The 13,971-nt window shown below is 39.6% G+C and overlaps 1 long non-coding RNA gene across 3 annotated transcripts; it reads left to right on the forward strand.

Moving 5' to 3' along the window:
• Window positions 1-8,673: 8,673 nt before the first annotated feature.
• LOC109899071 (uncharacterized) lies at window positions 8,674-11,371 on the forward strand. 3 transcript variants are annotated; one of them, XR_004211638.1, is made up of 5 exons: window positions 8,674-9,278; window positions 9,841-10,222; window positions 10,333-10,515; window positions 10,749-11,061; window positions 11,323-11,371. It is a non-coding gene; the product is annotated as an uncharacterized LOC109899071 (long non-coding RNA). The 3 variants fall into 3 exon arrangements; XR_004211639.1 differs by having other exon boundaries at window positions 8,678-10,009; window positions 10,115-10,222; XR_002256424.2 differs by having other exon boundaries at window positions 8,680-10,222.
• The last annotated feature ends 2,600 nt before the right edge of the window (window positions 11,372-13,971 follow it).

Below are 13,971 nucleotides of genomic sequence, written 5' to 3' on the forward strand. Positions count from 1 at the left end.
AAATAAATAAATAAATACAGTAGGGGAAGGGGTAGTTGTTTGGACTAAATTATAGATGGGCTATGTACAGGTGCAGTAATCTGTGAGCTGCTCTGACAGCTGGTGCTTAAAGCTAGTGAGGGAGATAAGTGTTTCCAGTTTCAGAGATTTTTTAGTTCGTTCCAGTCATTGGCAGCAGAGAACTGGAAGGAGAGGCGGCCAAAGGAAGAATTGGTTTTGGGGGTGACCAGAGAGATATACCTGCTGGAGCGTGTGCTACAGGTGGGTGCTGCTATGGTGACCAGCGAGCTGAGATAAGGAGGGACTTTACCTAGCAGGGTCTTGTAGATGACCTGGAGCCAGTGGGTTTGGCGACGAGTATGAAGTGAGGGCCAGCCAACGAGAGCGTACAGGTCGCAGTGGTGGGTAGTATATGGGGATTTGGTGACAGAACAGATGGCACTGTGATAGACTGCATCCAATTTATTGAGTAGGGTATTGGAGGCTATGACTATGTCATGCAAGTCATCAACTGATATAGCAAAAGGTAAGTACAAGTACTCCCCATGTCTGCGATAGTTGACCTAAGCTGTGTAGTCATTAAAATACTTCTGTACTGCATCCCAAAAGGGCTGGAATGAGGATTGTGGTTTGCCATTCAGCTTCCTTAAATCAATGATCAGATCTGGGTCATCACTATCAAGGAGGAACAAGGATACTCTCTCATCAAGTAGGCCCTGTTCATCATAGTTCGCTGAACTCGTCATCTGTCAGAAACCGATACATTTCTCTCAGCAAGTAGCTGTTCACTTTGGCAGCATGTGCGTATTTGTTCAGGACTGCTTTTTTCATTTCTCTAGTGTGGTATGTTGGTATTTATTTTCTCAGTGTGGAGATGACAGACGCCTATCTGGTCTCATGAACGTCATTGGGGTCACTTAGAAATGACATTGTTTTTGAAAGAAAACCAATAATTTTGTGCAATAAAATAACATCAAATTGATCAGAAATGAAGTGTAGACATTGTTAATGTTGTACATAACTACTGTAGCTGGAAACAGCAGATTTTTTATGGAATATGTCACGTTCTGACCTTTATTTCCTTTGTTTTGTCATTATTTAGTATGGTCAGGGCGTGAGTTGGGGTGGGCAGTCTGTTTGTTTTTCTATGATTTGGGTATTTCTATGTTTCGGCCTAGTATGGTTCTCAATCAGAGGCAGGTGTCATTAGTTGTCTCTGATTGAGAATCATACTTAGGTAGCCTGTGTTTCACTGTGTGTTTGTGGGTGATTGTTCCTGTCTCTGTGTTTGTGCCAGATAGGACTGTTTGGGGTTTTCACATTTCTTGTATCTGTTATCCAGTTGTTCATGTGTACATTTACGTATTAAAAGAACCATGGACACTTACCACGCTCTTCGGAATGGCACGTTGTGTTAGCTAATCCAAGTTTATCATTTTAAAAAGGCTAATTGATCATTAGAAAACCCTTTTGCAATTATGTTATCACAGCTGAAAACTGTTGTCCTGATTAAAGAAACAATAAAATGGGCCTTCTTTAGACTAGTTGAGTATCTGGAGCATCAGCATTTGTGGGTTCGATTACAGGCTCAAAATGTCCAGAAACAAAGAACTTTCTTCTGAAACTTGTCAGTCTATTCTTGTTCTGAGAAATGGAGGCTATTCCATGATACTAATTTAGTTTAGTTACCTTAGATTTCTAGGGAACAGGAACAATGGTGGCTATCTTGAAGCATGTGGGGACAGCAGATTGGGATAGGGATTGATTGAATATGTCCGTAAACACACCATCCAGCTGGTCTGTGCATGCTTTGTGGACGTGGCTAGGGATGGCATCTGGGCCGGCAACCTTGTGAGGGTTAACACGTTTAAATGTTTTAGTCACGTCAGCCACGGAGACGGAGAGCCCACAGTCTTCGGTAGAAGGCCGCATCGGTGGCACTGTATTGTCCTTAAATCACGTAAATAAGTTGTCTGGAAGCAAGACGTTGATGTCTGTGACGGGGCTGGTTTTCTTTTTGTAATTTGTGATTGTCTGTAGACCCTGCCACATATACATCTTGTGTTTGAGCCGTTGAATTGCGACTCCACTTTGTCTCTATACTGATGCTTTGCTTGTTTGATTGCCTTACGGAAGGAAAAACTACACTGTTTGTATTCGGCCATATTTCCAGTCGCCTTGCCATGATTAAATGTGATTTACGTTCTTCTAGTTTTGCCCGAATGCTGCCATCGATCCATGGTTTCTGGTTAGGGAAGGTTTTAATGGATTTTATAAACTCGCTCACCGAGTAAGCATATACGTCAATGTTATTATCGGAGGCTACTCGGAACATATCCCAGTCCATGTGATTGAAGCAATCTTGAAGCGTGGAATCCGCTTGGTCAGACCAGCGTTGGATAGACCTAAACACGGGCGCTTCCTCTTTTAGTTTCTGCCTATAGGAGGGGAGCAACAAGATGGAGGCCTGGTCAGATTTGCCAAAAGGAGGGCGGAGGAGGGCCTTGTATGCATTGTGGAAGTTAGAGTAGCAATGGTCGAGTGTGTTACTCGCTCGTGTACTGCAATCGATATGCTGATAGAATTTAGGTAGCCTTGTTCTCAAATTAGCTTTGTTAAAATCCAAATATACAATAAATGCAGCCTCAGGATATATGGTTTCCAGTTTGCATAGAGTCCAGTGAAGTTCCTTGATGGACGTCTTGGTATCTGCTTGCGGTGGGATATACACGGCTGTGACGATAACTGAGGAGAGTTCTCTTCTGAGATAATACGGTCAGCATTTGATTGTGAGGAATTCTAGGTCAGGTGAACAAAATTACTTGAGTTCTTGTATGTTGTTAAAACTACACCATGAGTTGTTAATCATGAAACATACACCCCCGCCCTTCTTCTTACCGGAGGGATGTTTATTCCTGTCGGCGCGAATCCCATTGGCTGTACGGACTCCGACAGCAATTCCACAGCTAGCCATGTTTCCGTGAAACAGAGTATGTTACAATCCCGGATATCTCTTTGGAAAGCACCTCTTGCCCTGATTTCGTCGACTTTGTTAACTAGGGACTGGACATTAGCGAGTAATAAATTCTGAAGCGGTGGGTGGTGTACGCGCATTCGAAGCCTCACTAGAAGACCGCACCGGCACCCTCTCCTCCAGTGGCGTTGTTTTGGGTCGGCCTCTGGAATCAGTTCAAATGCCTGGGAGGTGCAGACAAAGGATCCACTTTGGGAAAGTTGTATTCCTGGTCGTAGTGCTGCTTGTGCTGGTAAGTTGACGTTTCTCTGATATCTAATAGTTCTTCCTGACTGTATGTACTAACACTTAAGGTTTTCTGGGCTAACAATGTAATGTAAGAAATAATACATAAAAAAACTAAATACGTGATAACGGTATGCCCATGGCTGGGATATTGAGATAGAAAGCAGACTGCAATGATCCCAAGGCTGATCTTGACTTAGTTTTGGTGACTTGTGTCGTGTTTTCTGGTATCTGTTGTAGGATCCAGGGCCTTGTGGTAATTGTAGGAATCTGTCTCTCTTTTTGAACTTCTCTAGAAGGGGGGGGGGGGGGGGGGGGCTTTTGATAATCGGGTAATAATTGTCCAGGCTATTATGGACATGAAAAATAGGACATTTTATTTATATATATATATATATATATATATATATATATATATTACATTTCAGCCTGATTATCAGATTATTTTTTATTAATACACAAATGAACATGATTCACATATGATGTATAATAGAATGCAATATTCTATAATATAAAAATAAAAAAAAATAAAAAAAAGTTCATGTATGAATGCATCATCAGTTCATTAATCTACTTAATTGTATAGCCTAACAAGGCTATAACAAATTAAGAAAATACAAATAAATGCCTATCATAGACTACTCTTTCTCGGAAAAAATACGATGTTGTTAATAACGGAGAAACGTTAAAATTAGGTCAAATGAATAACACTGGAAAAAGTGCAATTCAATCTCGTAATTTAATGTGACGTGTAGGGTAATGGAGTAGACTACTTTAAAAAAAATTATAATCGAGAATGATTGACAATAAATCATTGTAATCAAATTAAAATAAAATGTTGATGTATAATGACTTCATTCCCTGAATGCATCGCTATAGCCGCTAACAAAATATTCATACACATATGATTAGGCCTCTCATAGACTAGGGTCAATCAAATTAAGGTCTGCCAAATTTAATGTAGCATTGGAAAAAATACTTAAATCCAGCCATAGGCTTTTCTCTATCATCACAAAAATAAAAATTGCTAACATGCACAATTAGAAGCATCAATTTATATTGAGCAAGCTTGACTAAATTCGAGCCCAGTAACTTTGCTCACCACATCCTCCTTCGATTGTCTCGTCTGGCTGCCACAAAAAGCCCCCACTATGGGGGGTGATTAAGATACTTTATAAAGCCTCGACAACCGCACCACCGGTCGCTGGTTTACTAACGGCTGCGTCAGGTGTTAATGAAAGTCATAACGTGCATAGTTTATATTTATATTAATTCAATCTCAACCATAAATTTTAGAAATGTTTCCTGTGCAAGCAGACTTTCCGACGTAGCCACCTTGAAGGCTACGCTTGTGTATTTCTGGTTATCGCTAATGGCCTAGAAAATATTATGTCCAATCTTTAGGTAATCTGTTTTTCCCTCAACACCTCATGGTATGTTATATTATATCGCCCCAAATGTAGTTTTCCAATCACAGTCGTCTTTTTTTTTCATAGGCTTTCCCAGATGGTCCGTGCTATTTGGGATCCTTGATGTCCCTACCCCTATCAAGTATACATGTAAAATGGTTAAGTTTAGTGTTAGTTTAGGGTTTAGGGTAAGGACGTCCCAAGAAATACAGATAGCAGTGACCGTTCATAGAGTGAGAGACTGGCACGGTATTTCACACAGACATTCATTTGTGGGGTTTTTTACAAGCGGCAGAAGCAATTTTCGAGCGTCTGCCACAGATAGTTTCCTTAGAGACGATGAAAATAATTACCAAGATGTCCTTGATCCAACTGAGAAATAAGTAGGCTATATTTATTTAAGTTGTGATATTGTTAGGAAATATTTAGGCCTACTCTGTTGATAAGGCAAATTTGGTTTATTTGAAAATAATTACTTTTTGTTGATAATGAGTTGATTACGTATTGTTGAAAGCACTTAGGCAATATTATTTACTGTTTCGATAGGGGAGTAGGCTAGCAATAACGTAATTTGATGTTCTGGTATTATTTATTAAATGGATTAATTAAATTGTAAATGAAAATATACACACGTGGTGCTATAGGATATATACATATTTTGCATTGTAATACAATACCCCTACATGCCATTGTACTATAGGATATATACAGTTGAAGTCGGAAGTTTACATACACTTAGGTTGGAGTCATTAAAAGTTGTTTTTCAACCACTCCACAAATTTCTTGTTAACAAACTATAGTTTTTGCAAGTCGGCTAGGACATCTACTTTGTGCATAACACAAGTAATTTTTCCAACAATTGTTGACAGACAGATTATTTCACTTATAATTCACTGTATCACAATTCCGGAGGGTCAGAGGTTTACATACACTAAGTTGACTGTGCCTTTAAACAGCTTGGAAAATTCCAGAAAATGATGTCATGGCTTTAGAAGCTTCCGATGGGCTAATTGACATCATTTGAGTTAATTGGAGGTGAACCTGTGGATGTATTTCAAGGCCTACTTTCAAACTCCATGCCTTTTTGCTTGACATTATGGGAAAATCAAAAGAACAGCCAAGACCCCAGAAAAACAATTGTAGACCTCCACTAGTCTGGTTCAAACTTGGAATCAATTTCCAGTCACCTGAAGGTACCACATTCATCTGTACAAACAATAGTACGCAAGTATAAACACCATGAGACCACGCAGCTGTCATACCGCTCAGAAAGGTGACGCGTTCTGTCTCTTAGAGATTAACATACATTGGTGCGAAAAGTGCAAATCAATCCCAGAACAACAGCAAAGGACCTTGTGAAGATGCTAGAGGAAACGGGTACAAAAGTATCTATATCCACAGTAAAACGAGTCCTATGTCGACATAACCTGAAAGGCCGCTCAGCAAGGAAGAAGCCACTGCTCCGAAACCACCATAAAAAAGCCAGACTACGGTTTGCAACTGCACATGGGGACAACGATGGTACTTTTTGGAGAAATGTCCTCTGGTCTGATGAAACAAAAATAGAACTGTTTGGCCATAATGACCATCATTATGTTGGAGGAAAAAGGGTGAGGCTTGCAAGTCGAAGAACACCGACCCAACCGTGAAACACAGGGATGGCAGCATCATGCTGTGGGGGTGACTTTGCTGCAGGAGGGACTGATGCACTTCACAAAATAGATCATGAGGCAGGAAGATTATGTGGATATATTGAAGCAACATCAGTCAGAAAGTTCAAATTTGGTCGCAAATGGGTCTTCCAAATGGACAATGACCCCAAGCATACTTCCAAAGTTGTGGCAAAATGGCTTAAGGACAACAAAGTCAAGGTATTGGATTGGCCATCACAAACCCCTGACCTCAATCCTATATAATATTTGTGGGCAGAACTGAAAAAGCATGTGTGAGCAAGGAGGCCTACAAATCTGACTCAGTTACACCAGCTCTGTCAGGAGGAATGGGCCAAAATTCACCCAACTTATTGTGGGAAGCTTGTGGAAGGATACCTGAAATGTTTGACCCAAATTAAACAATTTAAAGGCAATGCTACCAAATACTAATTGAGTGTATGTAAACTTCTGACCCACTGGGAATGTGATGAAAGAAATCAAAGCTGAAAGAAATCATTCTCTCTACTATTATTTCACGTTCTTAAAATAAAGTGGTGATCCTAACTGACCTAAGACAGATCATTTTTACTAGGATTAAATGTCAGGAATTGTGAAAAACTGAGTTTAAATGTAGTTGGCTAAGGTGTATGTAAACTTGTACGTATTTTATATTGTAATACACTACCCCTACATGCTATTGTGTGCTGGAGCTATGGGTTTATTTTTTCCATTGTCAATAGGCCTACAAATTCACACTCAAACTGAATTGAATGGGGGATGCATAACTACTTTTCACAGAAGAAGGAAACGAGGCACGACATACAACTTTTAACGAAGACCTTATTTGGGTCTTGATACAACATTTTGAACAGAAATACAATGGTTCATTGGATCAGTCTAAAACTTTGCACATACACTGCTGCCATCTAGTGGACACAATCTAAATTGCACCTGGGCTGGAATAATACATTATGGCCTTTCTCTTACATTTCAAACATGGTACAAAAAAATACAAATAAATGTTTTTTTTCTTTGTATTATCTTTTACCAGAACTAATATTCTCCTAAATTCCTTTCACATTTCCACAAACTTTAAAGTGTTTCCTTTGAAATGGTACCAAGAATATGCATATCCTTGCTTCAGGGCCTGAGCTACAGGTAGTTCAATTTGGGTATGTCATTTTAGGTGAACATTGAAAAAAAGGGTCTGATCCTTAGAAGTTAAAATCATGCCTGACAGGACCAATGAAATCAGAACGGTGTCCTAATATAGTGTGGATACAGGAATAGCGTATTCTACAATAATGTAACTATGTGCTTGTATTATTTGTTTAATTAATGAATTCAATTGGAAATGTGGATGGGTACGCTACTTCATTCAATGATTACGGTATTGTACAAGGTAGATACAAGAGTAGCCTATAGTCTACAATAATGATGTCGTTGAATGTGCTGTAGTATAATTTATTTCATTAATTCATTCAATTGTATACTTCATTCAGTGAATACTGAATGTCTTGCTTTTTCTGGGAGTATGTTAATGAAAGCTTTTCAGCTGTTGAACTATGACAAGGTTGAACAAATGTATAATTTCTTTAGGTCAAGAAGATGAGCCAGAGCAACCAATCAGTGTCACTCAAGCTGTTCTACCCACCACCCTCACTGTTCTCCCTCCGCAAGAAACCACATCCTCATTTCCTGTTCAATTCATTTGCCGCCACACTGAAAAGGACTATACAGACATACATACATATATACCTCTGTGCCCATCTCATTGCAAATTGATCCATCCAAGGCCAAAGCTGGACTCCTAAAATGTGAGAAATGTAAACAAGATGTTACAGTAGTATGTGTGTATGGATGGAGTTCCAAGAAAAACATGACACGATGGCAAAGGAGATAGTGATGAGAGTGAGAGCATGCGGTATGAAAATAAAGACCGCTTAGGATCTAAAATGAGTGTGCTGTTCCCTCTTGTGTCTCCTTTTTGTCCGTTTGAGGATACTACAGTCACCCATGGTGGAGGTTCTTGGAACACTGCTATTTAAGTCTGAGGAGAGTTTGACGAAAACCTTCAAAGGTGGTGGTGCTATGTTGCGCCTTTTCTTGAATACCAGGCAGATGTTTGAGTACAGAATGAAATGGTGTAAACTTAACAGGCTTGTTGAGTATACACTTTGAATAGGGGTTCCAACAGGGTTCTTTGGCTGTCACCAAAGGAGAACACTTTTTGGTTTCAGGTAGAAGTATTTTTGGTTCCATGTAGAACCCTCTGTGGAATGGAGCCCAAAATGGTTCTACCCAGACCGAGAAGGGGTTCTACCTGGAACCAAAAAGGGTTCTCCTATGGGGACAGAGGTGGTTTCTGAAGGAAAAAAATGAATTGGTGGTGGGGAGTTAAGATAATCAGAAATACTATGAAACATCCCCACTTTTAGCACACATTTGCAAGCAGGCAAAGTAACCTATGTGTGCTGAGGCATGTGTGATCACTCAACTTTGACAGGACCGACAAAAAAAGACATTCTCACATGCAAACAAAAGATAGCATGTGCCTAACTTGCACCGTTATGCAATTATTAGGAGACTAGATACAAATATCTAATCCTGGCTACTAATGTTCTAGCATTAATGTATTGAGGCAAGCAGATCAGAAATGTCAAGGTAGTACCCAAGCATATACCATGTGTATATGTGACACACACATTTGTATGGTCATATTTTTGATGTTTTTATTTGTTATTTTATGGAGCCATCCCTTAATGGAGCCATTTTCTACACATCCCAGGTATTTACATTTGATATATGTACATGATTACTGCCGCTAGGGGGAGCTGTGACGTCAATGGAGTGCATTAGTGAGATTGAGGTCTTGGAGATTTCTTCTTCAATCTTGGAGAATTACTATTTCTGAAAACTAATGTTTCTCCGTCTCATAATTTAACCCTATTAATTCAGGTATGTAATGTGCAAAAGTGCAATATGACTCAAAATATTGAGGCAACATGTTTAATTACAAAGTTCATGAGTTTGGTGATATGACGGCAATTGAAGGGAGTTTTAACCGAGTGAAAAACTGGTTGGTATTTTCCCCATTGTATCTAATGGAGTTAGGTTTGGTTGCTAATGGTTTACATACATGTAAGAGAAAGGATTAAGATGGCGTCCAAACTTTGTACTTTTTTCAACAATGTTTTAAATCCAATTTGTTTTATTTTCTATGAACAAAGGTTCTGTTTACTTTAGGTAATATATGTAAATATGTGATGTCACAATAAAATGTGTTAGTGTTAATATTTGTACGAAAATTGCGTTTAACAGTTCGCAAGCTTGATGCTAACCAAATGTAGCTTGGCTAAGCACTAGTAAACTCTAGTCAATGCCAGCTTACATGTTAGTGGTTAATAATGTAATGGTTGTAGCACTGTTTCGCATAGGCGTCCAATAATTAAGAGTTTTTTTCTGAAATTGACACTGATAGTACAGTGAGTTATATAACATGTGTATGGTGACTCTTAAGTTTGGATGATCGGACCAACGTGACTGCCATGGACAAGTCCCAGGGTACCAGGAATGGTGGGAGGACAATCTGAAGGTAATTATCTTTGCACACAACAGCAGCGTCCAGGCCGCTAGAGTACTCACCCTATCGCCTGCTGTACTAACGGGAGCTGCAGCTGTTTACTGAGGTAAACAATGCAATTGTATATAAAATAATTGCCTATACTGTAGTATATACAATTTGTGATTGACTTAGTGTTTTTCTATTGCTATTTTTGTATAACGTACTTGAGATCACTGATACTCCACCTGATGTGGTGGAAGTTGTCGAACCAGATCAGAATGCCTTCCAGGACCACCATCAGGCACAGACTGAGAAGGATGTGAAGATTTTTGACCAGGTTGAAATTAATTGTCTGCTGTTCATTTATTTTCTGGCCTTCCAAGAGATTTAAGATATACATTTGCAATAATATGAAATACAATTGCATTTAATTATATTATCAATCAGGGTGAGACAGAACATGGACAAGGCTCAGGAAAAACAGAAGGACAGCCACCGGAGGAGAATCAAGGGGACCAAGTGCTTCGACAGCTGGTCGAATGACTTGGCTTGGAAGAAGGACGAAAGGAAGGCAAGACCTGGGAAAGCTTGGTGCTCTTTCGCCCCTAGCTGGGGTCACCATCCGTTAAGGTGAATATAAAAAATCTCAGATGATAACTACTTGCATTTGCCGGCACGTGATGCTGTCAGCAGTACCAACGCTGGCCCAGGGGTTTCTCCAAATAGTCAATCTCATGGCTAACCCTTTTGGGTCACGTTAAATAACCGCCACTTCCAGGTAGGTCGTGTTAAGGTGCATGATTTCAGTGGTCATAACACCACCCTGGAGTTTCACTCACCACTCATCTTTCTATCTTTTCCAGGGAACGTACCTTACCTCCCTTATCAACCCCACTGACATAAAACATCTGACAAGCTAAGAAAGAGCAAGAAAACTATCATACTGGGCACATAATGTGAGATGCACAGATCCGCTTAAAACACTGGCACTGCAAACACTCAGAACAAAGAGGGCAGCAGCGCCTGGACTTTGCAGTTTCCCCTCTTCGGGTCCACCTTCCAAGACTGACTACCTGTTGAAAACAAACAAGTGACAGGCAGAACCTCCCATCCACATAGCACCCACCTCCTCTCTGTTAAACACTACAGAATTCAGTATTTTAGTCTGATTGCCATGTGAGTGTACAAGCAAATCTGAAAGTAAATCGACACACTTTTACCCCAAAAATATCAACGGTTATGTATTTAAATCTAAAATATTGCCAGATTGGTTATCACAGCTGTTTTATAATGTGTTCAGTGTTGTAAATTGTAACATATCCCTTGGTGGTATTTGTTAGTTAAACATTATTAATCATTGTATCATGTACTATAGATATATATATTCAACCACAAGGGTGTACTAATGAGCTATGATTTATTTATTTTTTATCATAGACTATTGCTCGGCCTCCAACCGCAAGGCACTTCAGATGGTAGTGCGTACGGCCCAGTACATCACTGGGGCAAAGGTGCCTGCCGTCCAGGGCCTCTACACCAGGCGGTGTCAGAGGAAGGCCCTAAAAATTGTCAAAGACCCCAGCCACCCCTGTCATAGACTATTCTCTCTACTACCGCATGGCAAGCAGTACCGGAGTGCCAAGTCCAGGACAAAATGCTTCTCAACAGTTTTTACCCCCAAGCCATAAGACTCCTGAACAGGTAACCAAATGGTTACCCAGACTATTTGTATTGTATGCCCACCCCCAACCCCTATTTTACGCTGCTGCTAATCTCTGTTTATCTTATATGCATAGTCACTTTAACTATACAATCATGTACATACTACCTAAATTGGCCTGACCAACCAGTGCTCCCACACATTGGCTAACCGGGCTATCTGCATTGTGTCCCACCACCCACCAACCCCTCTTTTTACGCTTCTGCTACTCTGTTCATCATATATGCATAGTCATTTTAACGATACCTACATGTACATACTACCTCAATAAGCCTGACTAACAGGTGTCTGTATATAGCCTTGCTACTCTTTTTTCACATGTCTTTGTAATGTTTTATTTATTTACTTACCTACACACACACACACATACCTTTTTTCCCCCCTCACCATTGGTTATAGGCTGTAAGTACGCATTTCACTAAGGTGAAATTGATTTGACTACTACTGAAATATTATTTCAGTGTAGATAAGGAAAGGCCTGTTCAAAATGAAAACATGCCAGCCAGACAAGCCAGTGTATGAATCAAATGTATTTACATATGTTTGGAGTGAAAATTAGCTGACTGTGATCTGTAAGGTAAGTAACTGTGGGGAGGGGGGCATTTAAATTATATATTTTTTTTACCCTTGATGCCTGTTTATTAATAAAAGATGGTAAATAACATTAATTGCAAAGGTTAGCCTATGCAAATGGATAGGAAAACAAAAGCTTATTAACAGCAATACATTTAGCCTAATTGGTAACAAATATGGTGGGGGAAAGTCAGAATCCTAGTCAGGCATTTGTTTGTCAAATCTAGATTAAATAGAAGTCTTCATGTTTATCAAATCTGTATGCGATTGTGGGCTAAATCAATGACAAACAGCTGAAACGTTCAGGCTTCATGATCTGTGATCAAAACAGGTTGGTGTGTTTTCGGTTCTGTTTAGGCTGAGGTTATGCTTAAGAATGTAACTGCACTGAAATGAATAGCCTGATTCAATGGCATTCTCCTGAATAATACATATTTTTCATCTGTTAAACTGTTTGGTCTATGCATAGACCCATACCGATTCAAACTTTCTGGTATTTTGCGGTAGGCAAAGCTCTAAATTGCAGAGCATTTAATAAACCAACCACATTTTCCTGTGATGTTGAGTCTGAGTGAGACCTTCGATAGTCTACTAGGCCTATGTGGAAATAATCGTGGAGTTAATAATTGTTATAACCTAGATCACTTTATATAATCTGGACCGTTGTTTTTCCTAAGGCTAAGCAAACAAGTGGTAGCATATGCTTTTTGACCGTCTCTTTAACAAGGGTTGGGCCTATATCCGCATATACCCCTTCAATTCAAACCTGGCTTTTGACCATAAGGCATCTCCACATAAATTTATAGCCTAAGGTTTGAATTGTGACAGTGATTGTCTGTTAATCCGGTAAACTGGGAAGTGGGGAAAAAACTAGGTCAAATCATGACATCAGTGATTTTCAGGTCAGAGTTTCTGAATTGCAATTGCGAGCTGGATGACCGTTTAAAAAAGAAAACAAAAGCCCATCCATAGTTTTCAGTGTTCACAGTTGTCTTGAACGCAGTGAAGTTGTTTTGAAAATGCCACTGGAGACCTAGATTACCTCTTATTTCTGAATAGGGACACCTACAACAAAGAAGCCCTTGTGTCTGTATTGATGTGAGAATAGGCATCTATACACAGTAATGGTGGCTGGCTGCGATATCAACTAGCCTAATCATTTTTGTATTGAGGTGATAGGGCTGTTATATTTTAAATGAAATTGATTACATGTACATTTAGACGTTTGTAAGGCGTTCATGGTGAGATCTTTAATAATAAACTAAACAGACACTTAAATCAACATGTGGCGCATAACACATGTAGATGTTTTTAAGGAGTTAATTGTAAGATTGTTCGTAATAACACGACGTGTACGTGTGACGTGAACGCGTCGGCAATTAGACGCCTTTGAAAAAAAACTTGTCTCCATTGAGAGTCCATGTTAATTCATGGCGCTAGAAACACCTTAGGTGACTTCGTGAGACGAATCAGTAGCTTCACGAGGTTTAATTATGGCCCTTATCACCCCCCATATGTTTGTGTTTCATTGTCCGACCCGAGGCTCGAACATGATCCCGAGCGTGTGATCTGAGGCCGTTTGGACTCTTGCGCATCAACTTGAGAAAGCATCAAGGTAGAGCGGACAGTGCATTATAAACAAAGCGCTGCATATAATGCCCCAAAAAATAACACATCTGCTATTTATTTAATTTTTTTGCTGTGTGTGGAGAAAAGGCGTTAAACAGCAATTCAACTTTGAACGACTTTAGGAATGTTTGTATGAATAAACAAATGTAATAAATCAGTTTGGA

The sequence above is a fragment of the Oncorhynchus kisutch genome, linkage group LG11 (assembly GCF_002021735.2).
Source record: "Oncorhynchus kisutch isolate 150728-3 linkage group LG11, Okis_V2, whole genome shotgun sequence".
Classification (NCBI taxonomy): domain Eukaryota; kingdom Metazoa; phylum Chordata; class Actinopteri; order Salmoniformes; family Salmonidae; genus Oncorhynchus; species Oncorhynchus kisutch.